Consider the following 16,728-nt stretch of genomic DNA (forward strand, 5'->3'; position numbering starts at 1 on the left):
AGAGGATTTTAATTAAGAGCCCCAAACAGGCTGGGTGGGGTGGCTCATGCCTGTAATCTCAGCTACTCAGAAGGCTGAGGTGGGAGGATCACTTGAGCCCAAGAGTTTGAGGCTGTATTGAGCTATGATTGCACCACTGCACTCCAGCATGGGCAACAGAGCAGGAAAACAAACAAACAAAATGGAAAAATGCACAAGAATGGAAAACACTAATATATGAAAAATGAAATGTACTGAAACAGCCATCCATTTGCTCCTAATGTCAAAAGACAAAATTACAACAAACATAGCTTAAACTTCTTCAATGGCTTTTATTTGCCATTCTAGAATTGAGCGACATCTTCTTATACAAGTAGAATGAATCTTCCAAGGAGCTGAGCAGAGGATGTTGGCTTTACAGGCAGAAAAGTGCTGAAGAAAGCAGGAACAGAAAACAAAAAGCAGATTAGTTATTTCAAAGTTACTATTCTTGTAGGGCATCGTGGCTCACACTTGTAATCCTAGCACTTTGGGAGCCTGAGGTGGGCGGATCACCTGAGCTGAGGAGTTCGAGACCAGCATGGCCAACATGGCAAAACCCCATCTCTACTAAAAATACAAAAAACTAGCCAGGTGTGGTGGTGCATGCCTGTAATCCTAGCCACTTGGGAGGCTGAGGCACGAGACTCAGTTGAACCTGGGAGGCGGAGGTTGCAGGGAGCCAAGATCACACCTCTGCACTCCAGCCTGGGCAACAGAGCAAGACCCTGTCTCAAAAAACAGAGACAAAGTTACTATTCTTGTAAAGGTTAAAGCAGAGGGGACTTCCTTACCACGCAGGCTAAAACTGACCTGTTTGGGGATATGACTATCATCTCTGTTTCTCCTGATTTCTGGAAAGGTCAGATAAACAAATTAGTTTTGCCTTGGTGAGGTGGAACTTCAGCCTGAGTGGGTCCACTTGGTATGACCTGTTGGACCTAGCGCAGGAGCTCAGTCCAAACCAATGGCCTCCTGTGAATTTTATTTAACACTAGGCAACTGTATGGTGTTAGAATGAGGGCTAAAGTTAGGCTTAGCTTTTCAGCCTTTTGGGCTTCAGTTTCCTCAGTATTAAATGAGCATAACAGTGTTAGATGAAGTACTCACAGGATTATGAGGGACACTCAAGCCTGGAAACTGAAATACAAACTTGGGTTGGGTGCACTTTCCTTTATCTATGCCAGGTGACTTTTCAAAATGAAAATCAACTTTGGCAAAATTTCCAAGAGTTGAGATGAGTATATTCTTTCTATTTGAAATGATTTAGAAAATTGTTCACATTCTTGTTTTGAGACTTGAAGAAAAGTCATATCAGACCACGTTTTCTCATCTTTCCATCCATACACTTAACAGTTATGATCAAACAAACAATGCATCATAAATTGAATATTTAAATATTTATTTTATTTTCTTTCTTTTTCTCCTTGCATTTTTTAAAACATGTTAATCTGTTTTGGAGAGACTAGGTGGGGCAGTACTTTTACGAAAGTAGTAATTTAAATGGCAATACAATAGATGAATCTTATATAAAAAGCTGGATAATTTTCTGGGAAATAATATATTTGTAAGAGAAATTGGAGATAGATGGTGGCTTGGGTCTTTTTAAAAATAAACTTACAAACTTACTAAATCAGAGATTCACCTTATGTATCTGCAATTTTATAAACATTGGTTTCTCATAATAGTTCTTAAATATTTTAAATATTGTCCTTAAACGTTACTATGAGTAGACAAAATAACAATAAAAATAATATTTCAGCTAAGAGCTCAAAAGTATGATAAGTAAAAGTACTCTCTTACGTACATAAGTGTTGCTTTCCGCATTTGCCACCTAAGGGGAAATTTGTTAATGGTTTTCTATGAATTAATTTTACTGTCCTTGAATTATTTTGCTAAATTTATAAACAATTTTTGTCACATAGAAGATAGACAAGCTTCCTAGAGAGTAGAAATTCAAGTGAATGACAGCAGGTGAAGAAAGGAAAAAAATACGTCTAGAAATGACATAAATTTCCAAGGGCAAATCTAGAATATTCAATCTATGCATGGTTCAGAAAGCATTATTTTCTAGGTGAATGTGTAGTCTTCTAGATGTTAGGTGGTGATTCACTCTCCACATTTCACTGGGCATTGATGCACCTCTGTGCCACCTGAACTCTGATATCTTTCATTACAGGGCAAAGAGGAAGGAAGTAAAGTGATTAATATTTATGAACTCCAACGCAAAGTTGGAAAGCTAAGGAATAGTGCTACTCATTGATCTGTAATATTTCCCAAGGTAAACCATGGAATAAAATGAATTTCTTTAAGCATGAAACCAGATGTCTGCTCAAAATAGATCTCTCACTGCATTGGGATACCTTGTCACAAAGAGAGATTCATAGGAACTAAATGTTTGCTGCATCAATTCTTCTTGCAGAAAACCTTAACTGATTATGGTTTACCTAAATCTTTAAATAAGTATTTAAAGAATAAGTAAATTTTCCTAATAAAAACAGTTTTAATTTTTATAAATTATATTTATAACATCTTTCTACTTTAAAATTCTATGACACATTTATACTACACAAACATTATTTAATGATATATAAGGAATGGTCTTTATAAAGAATTATTATAAATGTGGCCGGGCGTGGTGGCTCACGCCTGTAATCCAGCACTTCGGGAGGCCGAGGGGGGTGGATCATCTGAGGTCAGGAGTTTGAGACAAGCCTGGCGAATATGGCAAAACCACATCTCTACTGAAAATACAAAAGTTAGCTGGGCGTGATGGTGCACGCCTATAATCCCAGCTACTCAGGAGGCTGAAGCAGGAGAATTGCTTGAACCCAGGAGGCAGAGGTTGCAGTAAGCCAAGATCATGCCACTGCACTCCAGCCTGGGCAACAGACAGAGACTCCATCTCAAAAAAAAAAAATTGTGATTAATTTCATCTATAATTGAATATTTTCTTTCAGTAAGATAAACCTGTTTTCTTTTTTTTTTTTCCTAAAGTTTGGACTTTGAATATTATGTCTTAATAGACAGACTATACAAACCTCAGAAAAATCATGGGGATGATTTGTTAAATTAATATCTTCTAGAATATTTTTTTCATGTGCTGAAATGAAAGCAAAACAATTTGAAGTAAAACTAATACTCAAAAGCAATTCTTGTCAAAAATATTTTTTAATTGCATTACATGGAAATAGAATTATTTCTGAATAGCAGCAAATGAGAAAACCAATTAAAACTAGAAATCCAAAGACAAAAATGACTTGAAGAAAAACACCCGTTTTTGTGTTATGGTTTTTTTAAGATGACTAGAGAGAAAACAGCTGTTAAGAAACACAAAATGCTAATTATCATGTTTAGTTAAGAGAAATGATTATCAGCAAAAGTAAAAAAGGGAGGGGAGGCATTATAGTAATGGAAATCAAATCACATAATGTTGGCATTCAATTGAATCCATTTTATCTCGTTCAGAGCAATCCAAGAGGTAAACAGGAAAAAAGAAAATAAAGAGCTTGCAAACATACAGAATTAGACAACAAAACAGTGGGAGCTCAAGCTGCTGGCTTGAACAAAGGTAACATGCAGGGAGAGCGAGGAAATGACTGCTGTGAATAAAAACCTCTGCCCTATTCTGTTTTGTAGATACTCTTTTAGGTTTGGGGAGGATTAAGACAGTACTTCGGGAAAGCCATTAAAAAGATATGAGAACAAGCCATTCAACACATATTCCTTGGATCAATTATTATTTCTGTGGATGTGGAGTTAATAGCCAGGGGTATCATTTTACCTGGAATTTTAGGCCCAAGGGCAAGCATGGATCTCTTTAAATTTTGAAATAATAGCTGTAGCCCAGCAAAAGTTGAAGAGGTCAGCTAGATTCCATTTATTAATAGAAAGAAGAAAGTCATATTCAGAATGTTACTACCCACATAGTACATTGATTCATTTGGGGACCTTAATTCTCTAGAAAAAAAAAAAAAGTTCCCTATCACAGTCTCTTCCAGTCTCTTCCACAGTTTTAAAGACTTGAGAGGCTTTTATCCAAAATGCACTAATATAAATAAAGTAACAATATTAAACATCTCTATGTTGACACCTAAATATCCAAACACATCAGTACCTCCTATTTCCAAAAACTTAAAAGGACAATTCTAGCCCTCCTGCGAATAAGTGAGTCCAGGAATGTGCAGAACTTATGTAATTAAAAATAAAAAAGTTTCTTTTATGTCTAAACTAAATCATATATATTGCATTTTACTTCAATAAATATATTGCATTCCCATTCTGAGTCAAGCATTAACTAGTTGTTCTATGGAATACAAAGACTGGCAATACATGACTCTTAATTTCAAGGATCTCATCATACCTAGGATGTGTGGAAGAAATAGCAGCTGCCATTGATCCAACACCTATGTGAGCTAGGTTCCAGTCACCACCTGTATCATCATCCCAAAATTAAAGACAAAGTCACGGAGGAACATCAAGTTGAACTTTTGCAAGGCCATGCAGTTAACTGAAAATTTGTTTCCAGTATAAATCTTTCTAGTATGTCACACTTTACACAAGAGTCTGCCATTTGCTTGGGTACTAAGTTACTTCTCAGTCTTCTTCCTTCACACACCGGGCCTGTTGCGGGGTAAGAGGAGGGGGGAGGGATAGCATTAGGAGATATACCTAATGTTAAATGACGAGTTAATGGGTGCAGCACACCAACATGGCACATGTATACATATGTAACAAACCTGCACGTCGTGCACATGTACCCTAAAACCTAAAGTATAATTTAAAAAAAAAGAAAAGAAAACTCCTAGCTCCTTTACCATTCTCACCTAATTATTATGTCTGCAGCTTCTCATTCGTTCCTTCAACAGTGACTCAGTGACTGTAAGACTGAGTTGTAATAGTGAGTGGTATTGAATACCTGAGAGTTCCCAGTCATTCCTCCTAGCATCCCACACTTTACAGCAAGACAGAGAAAAACTTCCTGAGTCCTAGGAAAATTGAAGCCTACTTTTAAACCTGATACATTCCACACATGCTCTTAGCAGCTCAAGTCTTCTGGAAAGTATTCAGGGCCAAGGGGCTGAGAAATCAGGAGCCGATGATGTAAAGACACTGGATTCATTACTGGAAAACATAACATTTTATTCAAAGAATTGTTGTTGCCACTGCTATTGACTTTGTCGATGCAGCCTTAGGCATCGACAATGACAAATGGTCTATACTGTTAGCTCAGGCTATAAAGTCAACAGGAAAACTCTGAACATTCATCAAAACTTTGACTTAACTGAAGCACTTTAATATTCTCACCAGGCATTGTCTGACATACACCACAGCATGAATTACCCTCTGGCTTTGCCTAAAATTTGATTTTCTTCCCCGCTCCTCAGATTCATTTGACATGTAGGTCACAACACTGAGATAAAATTAGTCTTGACATCCTTGAGGAAGCCTATTGGTGAGAATTTTACTTCATTCCTTAATTATCCATGAATAATGGGGAAAAGAAGATTAGCAAGACAGTGTATTATAAAATCTACAAACAACGGATTCCTTTCACTCATTCTAACAACTACAAATAATTTTTTAAATAATTTTCAAAATATGTCAAATGTTATCAGCAAAGATCGAACTCAGAAAGGCTTATTTAACTACCTACCTTAGCACTTAGCACTGTGCCTGGCACTTAGTAAGTTTTTGTTGAACACATGAACCCCCCAGACTACTAATCTTTATTGTTCTATAGAAGGATATTTTTATTTTATTTTACCTTTTCAACATATTTGCAGTGAAACAACACACGTTCAGAAAATGTATAAAATTGTTTATTCTTTATGATAATCCTAAAATACCATAAATCCTGCAATGTGTTCTAATTTTTCAAATACATAATATATTCAAAATAATTTTAGTTTTGAGTGCATTTGATCCTATTCTACTATTATAGGTCTGCTGACCTATAAACCTCAAACAAGTATGGTCACTTACTTAGCCAGAAGGATGAGTATCCCTGAGCTCTTGTTCTGGGTGTATTAATTACTGCACGCATGGTGGCTTTAAACAACAGAAATTTATTCTTTCACAGTTCTGCAAGCTCAATGGCCACATCAAGGTGTTAGCAGGGCCATGCTCCATCTGAGACACTGAAGAACAAACGGTTCCATACCACTCTCCCAGCTTCTGGCGGTTGCTTCAGTCTTTCCTGTTCCTTGGATGCATCACTCCAATCTCTGCTGCCATCTTCACATGGTGTTCCTCTCTCTGTGTCTTTGTTTCTGTCTCCAAATCCCCTCTCCTTGTAAGGACACCAGTTATTGGACTTAGGGCCACCCTTAGTCCAGTAGCAGCTCATCATAATCTGATTACATCTGCAAAGGCCTTGTATTCAAGAAGGTCACATTCCTAAGTTCTGAGTGGACATGCATTTTTGTAACGCTATTCAAGAAATTCACAAAGAAGTTCAGCACTTTTGGATTGGTATCAAAATTCTAATGTCAGCAAATGAATTGTTTTCTTTATTAGTATGACTGTGTTCATTAACACAGATAATATATTGAGTTGAAGAAACTAGATAGATCATCTTGGTCTACAGAATAGTCAATGACAGTCTTCAATGACAGCTCAACTTTATCAATGGAATGTGTGTGGAGGGTTGATCTAGTATCAGCAGCCGGGTTTTATTCCCTCAAATACAATCACTCAATTACAATTCTGCTATGTGAATAGCTCCAAGTCATAAATATTCCTTCCCAGTGACTGCAGACAGGCACATGTATAGCTAGCCAGTTTCTTCTGTGATTATTTGATATACCCTTTTCTGAATGGTACCCAGTTGTCCCTTCCCAGCTTTTCCTATTTCCCATACCATCATGTTGCTTCTAACCCCCGTCTCAGTCCTTCTAAAGAATCAGACATATCATGGGTAAAGCCATTTAAGTTTGTAGGAATAAAACCATCTTGACATATGTGCTTTGTTTTCCTACTCATTACTTTCTTACACTTGCTATTCCCTATACCTGGGGTGCGTTTTCTTGAAATATTTAAATGACCGTCTTCTGACTTCTTTCTGGTCTCTGTTTCAATCTGAGTTCCTCACAGAGGCCTCCCTGGACCACTCTATCTAAAGTAGCTACCCATCTCCATCACATTTTATTCCTTTACCCTGTTTCTTTCCTTCATATCAGTTATTCCAACTGAAAAAAATATATAATATTTATAATATAAATAAAATATAATTTATAGGTTTAATTATTTACTGTCTGTATACCCCACTACCCTATAAGTTCCTAAAGTTTCTGATTTTTGTCTATTCAATGCACTGTTGTATTCCTTGCACTGACAAATACAGTAGTAGCCTGACCAATAGCAGATGCTTAATAAATGTGTTGTATGATTAAATACATTAATGATTTGTAGTACTTTATGTCTCTGACAAATTCCTATCTGTACTAACCATTGGCCTGAAAAGTCAACATGAACAAATATGTAACTCACCACGATATTTCCTCCCTGAAATGTATCTAATTCTTGCAGAATACCAGGGATAGATACACAAATAGGAGGAGCTGGTTTCTTCATGATGAGTTCAACAGCCCATGCAAATATGTAATCAGTGATATATAAATTAGCCAATTATTCATTGGGGATTTCACTGTCTACTAACAAATTACATTTTTTAATTTTAACATACAATTCGAACAAAGGGCTACATTTTACTAATAGTAGCCAGTTGAAATAACTTATGACAATAATTCTAATCCTTTTTTTACTGCTATCACATGAATATGCATTATGTACGTTTTACTCTTATTAAATTTTTTCCACAATATTTAGCTAAGCATGCATTTTAGGGCATCAATTTGTCACACTTTTCTGCCCTCCCTGAGTTTGGAGCCAAATGAGAAAATCACAGGAGACAAATAAATGGAGACCAAAATGTCAACCTGTTTCTCATCAGCTGATTAGTGTGGCTTTAGATCTATAGTACAAACGACTTTCTAACACCTCATCTCAAAATACAGATGGTACTTCCTGTCATATAATTCCTGAGCAAAGGAATTTCTCCTCCCCTTCCCTCCTAATCTTACTTCATGGGAAAAACAGATGTATCAATTTTCCCATTGTCTCATTAATGCTGTATAACAAATAACTACAAAATCACAGTGTCCTGCGCAATAAATATTTATCTGTGCTCTCAAGTCTATGACTTGGCCTAGAGGTTCCACTGATCTTGGTGGGACTCACTTGTGCATCCAGGGTTAGCTGGCAGGTCAGCTGGGTGGGGTCTGGCCGGCTTAGGATGCCATCAGCAGGGACAACTCTTTCTGCTGCAAGTAGTTTCTCTTTCTCCAGCAGATGAGTCTGGGCTTGTTCTTATGGCACTGTAGGGTTCAAAGAGAGCCAGGAAAGCACAAACATACTGTCATTTCTCCTGCATCCTGCTAACCTAAGCAAATCACAAAATCAGTCTATATCCAAGGGGTGCGAAAATAGACTGCACATCTTGAAGGAAGGAACTGAAAAATAACATTGCAAGGGCATCAAAACAGGGCAAGCAGGGGCTTGGGCCAATTTGCAATCAATACACCACAGTCAGATTGCACCCTCTTTACAGGCAGGCAGGTCCAACAAAAGATGGAGAAAAAGGCAGAGCTGATCCTGCTGATTTCTTCCTCAAATGAGGAGGAAATGAGGAAAAGAAAGAGGAAAGATTAACCATCCACAGGATGCCCAACACCAGGAAAAAGGATAACCTCTAAATGTAGATGCATTTATCTACACAACATCACCAATTCAGCCAACTCAATCCAACATAAAATGAAATAAATGAGTAAAAGCAAAATCAGTATTTAGTGAAGTAAAAAACAACATTGCTGACTAACTAAATCTTTCACACTCCCATGAATTGCTTTGCTGACTTTTTGTCAGGTAAACACAGTATGTTTGTTTTTTTTTCTTTTTTTCTCATGAAGATACTATGTAGTTGGCTTTTCCAAGAAGCTGAAGCAACTTCACTTGAAAGATTTTGGTTTGTGTTTTAATTAATTCAAGTCATAAAATGGAATATTAGACATGTAGAAATGGCATGGTTTCTTCTTTGAAATTCTTAAGTCTGTGGTTATTGAATCAGAACATTAAGTTTAGAATATACGCCAAGTAAACAAGTGACTTCTCCTGCCATGTTACATGTAACAATTTTGACTTGATGGAATCATTTGGAGGAATTTATTTTTGGTGGATTTGCTCAAAAAAAGCCAGTCTCTAATTAGGTATTGTTATCACTATCACCAATCACAAAAGTAAAGTTTGAGGATATTTTAACAGACTACTACCACAATCAAACCTGGTCAAGTCCTTTAGCCAGAAAAATAAATCTTGTTTTATTTTACAATAAAAAATATTAGCAAATGTATTAACATATACAATATATAACACAAAGTATTTTATTTTATATTGGTTTCCGATGTAACTACAGTTTGCCATGTTACAAAGTTTTCTTATTGTTTTTCATATTTGCTTTTGCCTAGCTTTATAACTTAATAGAATTAGATCCTTTAGAACTATAGTCTCCAAAGTTTCTGATCTTATAGCTCTAAAGTAAAAAAGAATACAATGCCTTTTTATATGTAAGTGTTTGCGTGCTACAGGTATATAATATGTTATGTATCAAAAAATTATGTATAAAATGGAAATTAAGAAATATGAACTAAAATATACTTGAGTAGAAGTCTCAACACTTTCATTCCACACTCCGATGATAATTCTGCTCCCACCAAATGAACAAAGCATTGTAGGGAAGCAGAAAGGAGACTAGAGGAAGCAGTTGTTCAAAAAGTCATTCAAGTATTTAAATTTCTGAAGTTCAACCCTTATACTACCTTTTAAAATAATGTACAGATATCAAAACATAATAGAAAAAAAAGTCCCCATCAAATCTCTACCTTCAACCCTTCTATATGATAGACTTTGAGGAAGAGGTCTTCAGGCAGCTACTGCTATTACCTGCTCAGACACTTTACCAGCACATTCACTTCCTATAACAGATCTTAGCACTCTGATCATAGCAGTGAGTACCTGAGATTCTCTGGGCCAATTGACTTTACTTTCCTGGAACTGAACGTGACTGATGACATACAGGAGCAAGAGGTAGTTAAAACTTTCCAACTGATGGCTGCACCTTAGAAGTTCCATGAACTTTCTCTATCTGGATATTCAGAACTGTGCTGGGTACTGTCTTCATAAAGCAGGATTGCCCACTCTTTCCTTCTATTTCTGAGCTATCTTAGTAACTTTCTAGGAAACCCCTCTTCTTTCTCAGGTTACTCAGTGGTGGATTTTATTGTTTCAACCAAAGAAGTGTAACCGCTGATCCTTTAAGACAGTTTTGAGGAGTTCAAACTCTCATTCATTCAGCCAGTCAGTCTTTCTTTTAACAAATCTTTTTTGAGTATCTATTATGCATTAGGTGCCAGGCCATGGGATAAAAAGATGAGTAAGACATGTTTGCTGTTCTTTGAAAGAACAACTTTATAGTTGGGGAAACACAGTTACATAGATAATTGCATTGGAATTCTCTGATTGTGATAGTACAAGATGCTACAGGACTGAGGAGCAGAGTCACAGAACTCAACTGTGAAAAGACAGGGGTTGCCTTTTGAAAAAATTGGTACAAAGGCCAAGCACTAAACTATACATCTTTCTGAACGTGACTTCTGGCTGGGGCATTCTGAGCACAGAGAAACCATCAAAGCAAATGTCCAATGAGGAAAAGGCAATATAGTGTATGGGAAACTACCATAGTTTGGTGTTGAGTATGGATTATGGCACTGGGGATGAAGAGAGATACTAAGGGGTTAGGACATTGTTCTGTGTATAATTTTTTAAAAATACTTCTTATCAAATTAGACTGTTTGGTTCTTCTGTAATAAATCTGTTAAATGATCTGCAAATTCTAACACTGTTTCTGCAATTCAATCATAACTGAATGATCTGCTTACATCAAGTAATAAGTCACAAAGAGAGAGACCAATATCATTTTTTTTTTAAGAGACAAAGTCTTGGTATGTTGCCCAAGCTGGACTTGCGATTCCTGGGCTTGAATGATCCTCCCACCTCAGCCTCCCTAGTAGCTGGAACTATTGATGCACACCACCATGCCTAGCTCACTATTATCATTTGCTAAGTTTCTTAAAGCAAAATCAGAAATGAACATTGATTTTATGATTAAGGATCCTTTGACCTATGTTCATTGTCTTAGTTTATTTCTGCTGCTGTAACAAAATACCTGAGACTGGGTAATTTATAAACAAGAAAAACTTATTTTTCACAGTTCTGGAGCCTGGAGGTTCACAATCAAGTCACCAGCAGGTTAGGTATCTGGTGAGGGCATGATCTCTGCTTCCAAGATGGCGCCTTGTTGCTGCATCCTCGGGAAAGAGCAAACTCTGTGTCCCCACATGTAGAAGGGACAGAAGGGAATGAACTTTATCCCTGAAGCCATTTCATAAATACCCTAGTCTTACCCATTCTCATGACTTAGTCACTTCCTAAAGACCCCACCTCCTGGTACTATCACATTGTCAGTTAAGCTTTTACATATGAATTTTGGGGGGCACATGCAGACCATAGCACTCAATCAACACAAGGATGTATCAAGCCAGTGAAAAATAGCAGTAAACATGGTGAGAGAAATATGCCTGGTAAGATTATGCAGAGTCATAAAATTAAACTCCATAGTAATAAGGGTCTGCTAACCACACATCTTTTTGTTAATATTGCTGGAATCTAGATTGTCTACTTCTGCTTTTAGTTTACCCTGTGGTAATGTGTCTTAAATATAATTTGAGAAGATTTTTCCTTTTGGCTTTTTATTCTTGTTGAACAATACAGACTTCAGCATATGCCTTAAATTGATTATCTCAAATGTCACCCACTTCAGGTGTTATCTTGGCCAACATTCTAACAACTGAGCATTCTGAAGGAAGCAATTGCAATATTTATTCCCTCTGGCAAGTGGCAGCAGATGCTTAGCATTTTAATGCTCATTTGCAACAGCCAATGTTTTGCTTTAACAAAGCAGTTGTCTTTTCAAAGTTGAAAGCCCTTTGATAACAGAAGTTCTATTGTTGCACAGAAAAGAGAGACAAGACCACAAAAATTTAAATCAAGAATGTTGACCTCCCATAACCTTTTCATCTTGGGTCTTAGAGACAATTTCATCCAATGGCTTCTGCAGGTATCCTCAGAGATGAGATTAACTGTGTATAGGCTCCAGGTAATTATTTTTCCCCACACCTGCATTCCCTCAGTCTGATGCAGACACCTGCACACATTTTTGGAAAATGAAATTAATTCAGAGAAAGGCGTATTTAAAGGTACTGTTTCCTAATAAACGAATTTCACCTTAGAGATGAAAAGATGTTTGATTTTCCTTTTTAGCTGCTTGATTCCTTATCCTCTAAAACGTGTGTAAATCCTTGACTTGGGGATTCTAATCTCTAAAGAGAACACCATCCACGTGAAATCATGCCTGAAACAGTTTCTCTTCATTAAATGCTGCTGTTTTTCTTCTTTAATCGCTTGGCCCTTCCAAGTGTTTCTTCCTCTTATAATGGGTATACCAAAAAACACTTGGCTCCATGTTACTTCACAGATTTTCATAAGCAATAATTAGCTCTATTCCCCTTTGCGGCTCAGGGACGCAAAAGTTAGTAGGAACAGCATCTGGAGCAGCTCCCCATACTCCCCAAACCCAACACTGTCTGGGCTTAAGGATGTCTCCACCAGGATGCTATTGGTTCTGACTCAGCAGTTATCAGCAAAGAACTGAACGCACATTTCATAAACAAGGATAAACGTCTACAGAACTGATGGCGAAGTGCTTCAGTTTCTCCAAAGCAGATTAACTTTGGCCATTAGGCACCTTCAGAGTGAACGGCACAACAAGATGAGACTGGACACCAGAGGTTGCTGACGTGCCAGAGGGCTTCTCATTAAAAGAGCATTGCCTGTTTTTGAGGACATGGAAAGACCCAATGGATGGATAAGCACTAGAAGTGACACTATCATTCATTTGATTTCCATTTTGAATTATCAGTAGCATTCATTCATTACATAATTTTTGTGAATGCAAATTGTAATTGAGCTCTCTATGGAAAAGAAGGCAATGTTGCAATGTCCACCCACTGTGACACCAAAGGAGCTATTTCCAGAACAGATTTCCTCAGTGTTTGTTGAAGAAGGAAAGGTCCCATTTTCTCCTCTTCATAATCTTGGTCTGTAGTTTCATTTTCCTCCACTAATATTCTCAATCTAGTAGTTATGCCCTAATATTTTTTCTATTTTCTAAAAAGAATCTGTTGGTTAAAACTCTGGGGAAAAAGGAATAAATATAGTCTATGTCCTCAAGGAGCTTAGAGTCTAATGGGAGACAGGTTGGCACAATGGGTATGGAGAACCAAGGGAGTAAAGCTTATAAGGTGAACTTTTTGAACTTGGTACTTTTTATGAGTGTGAACTTGGTACTCTTTATGAGTGTACGTTTTCATTATACAATACATTATATCCTTCTTAAGAACAGAACCATAGCTATGATCTCTTTACGTTGCCCACATCAGTTGGTACGGCTATTTGTATTTAATGAGTAATCAATATTTGATTGTGAAAAACAGTGGTGCTGAATGTTGTCTCTAAGAATTATTTTAATGTTTCCTCTGCCAAGGCAAAGATTAAATAGATTAAAGCAAATGCATTTTCGCTGCAAACAAATCAGTGAATATTAAAGTGTCTTAGAGTCACAAGGGATGATTTCATTGTTAGTGCTATACTTTTGACAGATGCCCTGATAACAAACATTAATTTCTTCAATATTTTAAAAGTTCTTAGATTATTATAATATTATATATATTATTATATTATATGGATTATTATATCTGATAAACATGTGCTTGCCTTGTAAAGATGCTGGAGATTGGAGTAGTCAGGAACTACTGACAGGAAGCTCTTGACAAAATTACCTGAGGAGCCCAGAACAGGGATTAGGGATTGTTGTAAGAGGCAGACCCATGCCTCTTTTCAAACAGAGCATCCATGAGCACCACCAAAGTTGGGTGATATGGATGACAGCCAGCTACTCTGAAACAAGAGAGATGCCCCCAAAAGGAAATTCAAGAAGTATGGTTAGGATGGTTAAGCTCTCTGACTGTCACAAGCAAGAATTCAGATTAGACTTACTGATTTGCACATGTGAAAAAAAGCTGCACTCCCTTTCTCAGGTAGTAGCCTGATAAAGTGAAAAAGGAAACACTGAGGCCAAGCTTGGTGGCTCATGCCTGTAATCCCAGCACTTTTGGAGGCCGAAGTGGGCAAATCACTTGAGCCCAGGAGTCCAAGACCAGCCTGGGCAACATGGCAAAACTCTGTCACTAAAGAAAAGAAAAAAACAAAACAAGAATTAGCCAGACGTGGTGGCACATGCCTGTGATCCCAGCTACCCTGGAGGCTGAGGTGGGATGATAGCTTGAGCATGGGAGACAGAGGTGGCAGAGATCCCTGATCACACCACTGCACTCCAGCCTGGGTGACACAGCGAGACCCTGTCTCAAAAAGAAAGAAAAGAAAGGAGAGAGAGAGGGAGAGAGAGAGAGAGAGGAAAAGAAAAGAAAGAAAAAAGACAAGACAAGAAGACTGATGTTGAGCTTTCTGCCTTACCTAAGGAGGGAGAGGCCTGTGGTCAGTATAGACACAGACAACCTCACCACTCCAACTGTGAGAATAAAATTTGAAGCTCATTTGCTCCTCTGTGCAAGACAGAGAAAAATCATTAACAATTCAAATAGGGATTTGGTTTGAATGCCTGGGAATTAGCTAAACGACAGAAAAATAAGGGAAGCAGCAGAGTAAGACAAAAGGTCAAGAGGGGCAGGAATGTGAGACTTTGCAGCCCATGGCAGAGATGAGAAGTTGCCAGAAAACCCGAAGAGCACCTCCTACGACTTGCAGAGGCACAGATGGAAGTCGAGCTGATGATCATCCTTAGTCCTCCTGCTCGCCTGCAGGGGTCAGACTCTAGGATGCCCTACTGTGGCCCCACCTCCTGGTATCCATACCCTTATATCTACTGTCCTTGAGTGTGGGTGGGACCTGTGACTTGCTTGTGACCAACAGAAAATTGCAAAAGTGATAGACGTCACTTCCATGATGAGGTGACATGAGATTGTTATTTCTGCCTTACTGTCACACTCTGTTGCCTTCTTGACTTGCATATTTTAATAAAGCAAGCATTCATGTTGAAAGCTACATGGTAGGAAATTGTTAGTGACAACAGCAAGGAACTGAGGGCCTCAAGGAAACCATTTGAAAGCAACTGATTCCTGCGAACAACCAGGTGAGCTTGGAGGCAGTTCTTTTACCCGTTAACTCTTTAGATTATATAGCAGGTGTAGCTGACATCTTGATTTCAGCCTGTGACCCAAGAACAGGGGACCCAGCTAAGTCATGCCTGGACTCCTGAACCACAGAAACTATGAGATAATAAATGTGTCTTGTTTTAAGCTTCCGGTTTTGGGTAATTCATTACATAACAGTAGATCATTAGTAAACTCTCTGTGGCTTGGTGGGTTCCCACAGACTGGAATCTATGAGAGGCACCCATACTGGATGGTCAATCATCTGAATCTGAACACGACCATTTCCAGGGGGAGGACTGACACTCAGGATATGGTGTGATAGTTAATTTTATGTGTCAACTTGACTGAGCCATAATGTCAACACAGATATTTGGTTAAGTATTATTTCTTGGCGTGCCTGTGAGGGTGCTTCCGGATGAGATTAGTATTTCAATTAGTAGACAGAGTAAAGCAGATGCCCTCCCCAAAGTGGTGGGCCTCATCCAATAAGTTGAAGGCCTGAATAGAAAAACACTGGAGTTCAAAAGGATACTTTCTCTCTGCCTGATTGTCTTTGCACTGGGACATTTGTCTTCTCTGGCCTTTGGATTCAGACTCAACTGGAACTTATACTATCAGCTTTCCTGGTTGTCAGGCCTTTAGACTTGAACTGGAACTATAGCTTCAACTTTCCTGGGTCTCTAGCTTGCTCATTTCAGATTTCATCCTTTTCGGCCTCCAAAAATCACATGAGCCAATTCCTTAAACAATCTCTCTCTCCTCCCTGCCTCTGCTGTATATATATATCTATATGTACATATACACACACACATATATATATACACACACATATATATGTGTGTGTATCTATATAATTGTGTGTATATAGCATATATATCTGTACTATATACACACATTTATATATTGTATGTATATGTATTATATATGTATAATATGTATGTATATTATATATGTATATGTCTTATATATGTATAATTGTGTATATATACATATATATGCATAATTGTGTGTATATACACATATATACACACACATACATATAAATATAAAGTAACGGTTTTAGATATTTACTTCAGATATTAGCCAGTGCCATGGCTTGGTTGGTTGAAGTGCCTGTCCAGTAGATATTTACTTCAGCTATCAGAGGAAACTTGCATTATTAAAAGCTAAGAAGCAACCGAAACTGCTAGTTGGACTAAAATGTCCTATGAAATAGATACCCTGAGACCTGTGTATCCAGGGTCTTAAGAATACTTTACCAACATTAACTTTACTAAGCCTTATATCACCTCTGTTAGTATTATCA

General features: G+C 37.6%; 1 long non-coding RNA gene across 1 annotated transcript in view; it reads right to left on the reverse strand.

Moving 5' to 3' along the window:
• Positions 1-215: 215 nt before the first annotated feature.
• Positions 216-16,728, reverse strand: part of LOC134761474 (uncharacterized) — a 261,901-nt gene continuing 245,388 nt past the window's right edge. The window contains exon 5 of the long non-coding RNA XR_010140118.1: positions 216-411. This is a non-coding gene — a long non-coding RNA (uncharacterized LOC134761474). The remainder of the gene's footprint in view (positions 412-16,728) is intronic.

The sequence above is a fragment of the Pongo abelii genome, chromosome 1 (genome assembly GCF_028885655.2).
Source record: "Pongo abelii isolate AG06213 chromosome 1, NHGRI_mPonAbe1-v2.0_pri, whole genome shotgun sequence".
Classification (NCBI taxonomy): Eukaryota; Metazoa; Chordata; class Mammalia; order Primates; family Hominidae; genus Pongo; species Pongo abelii.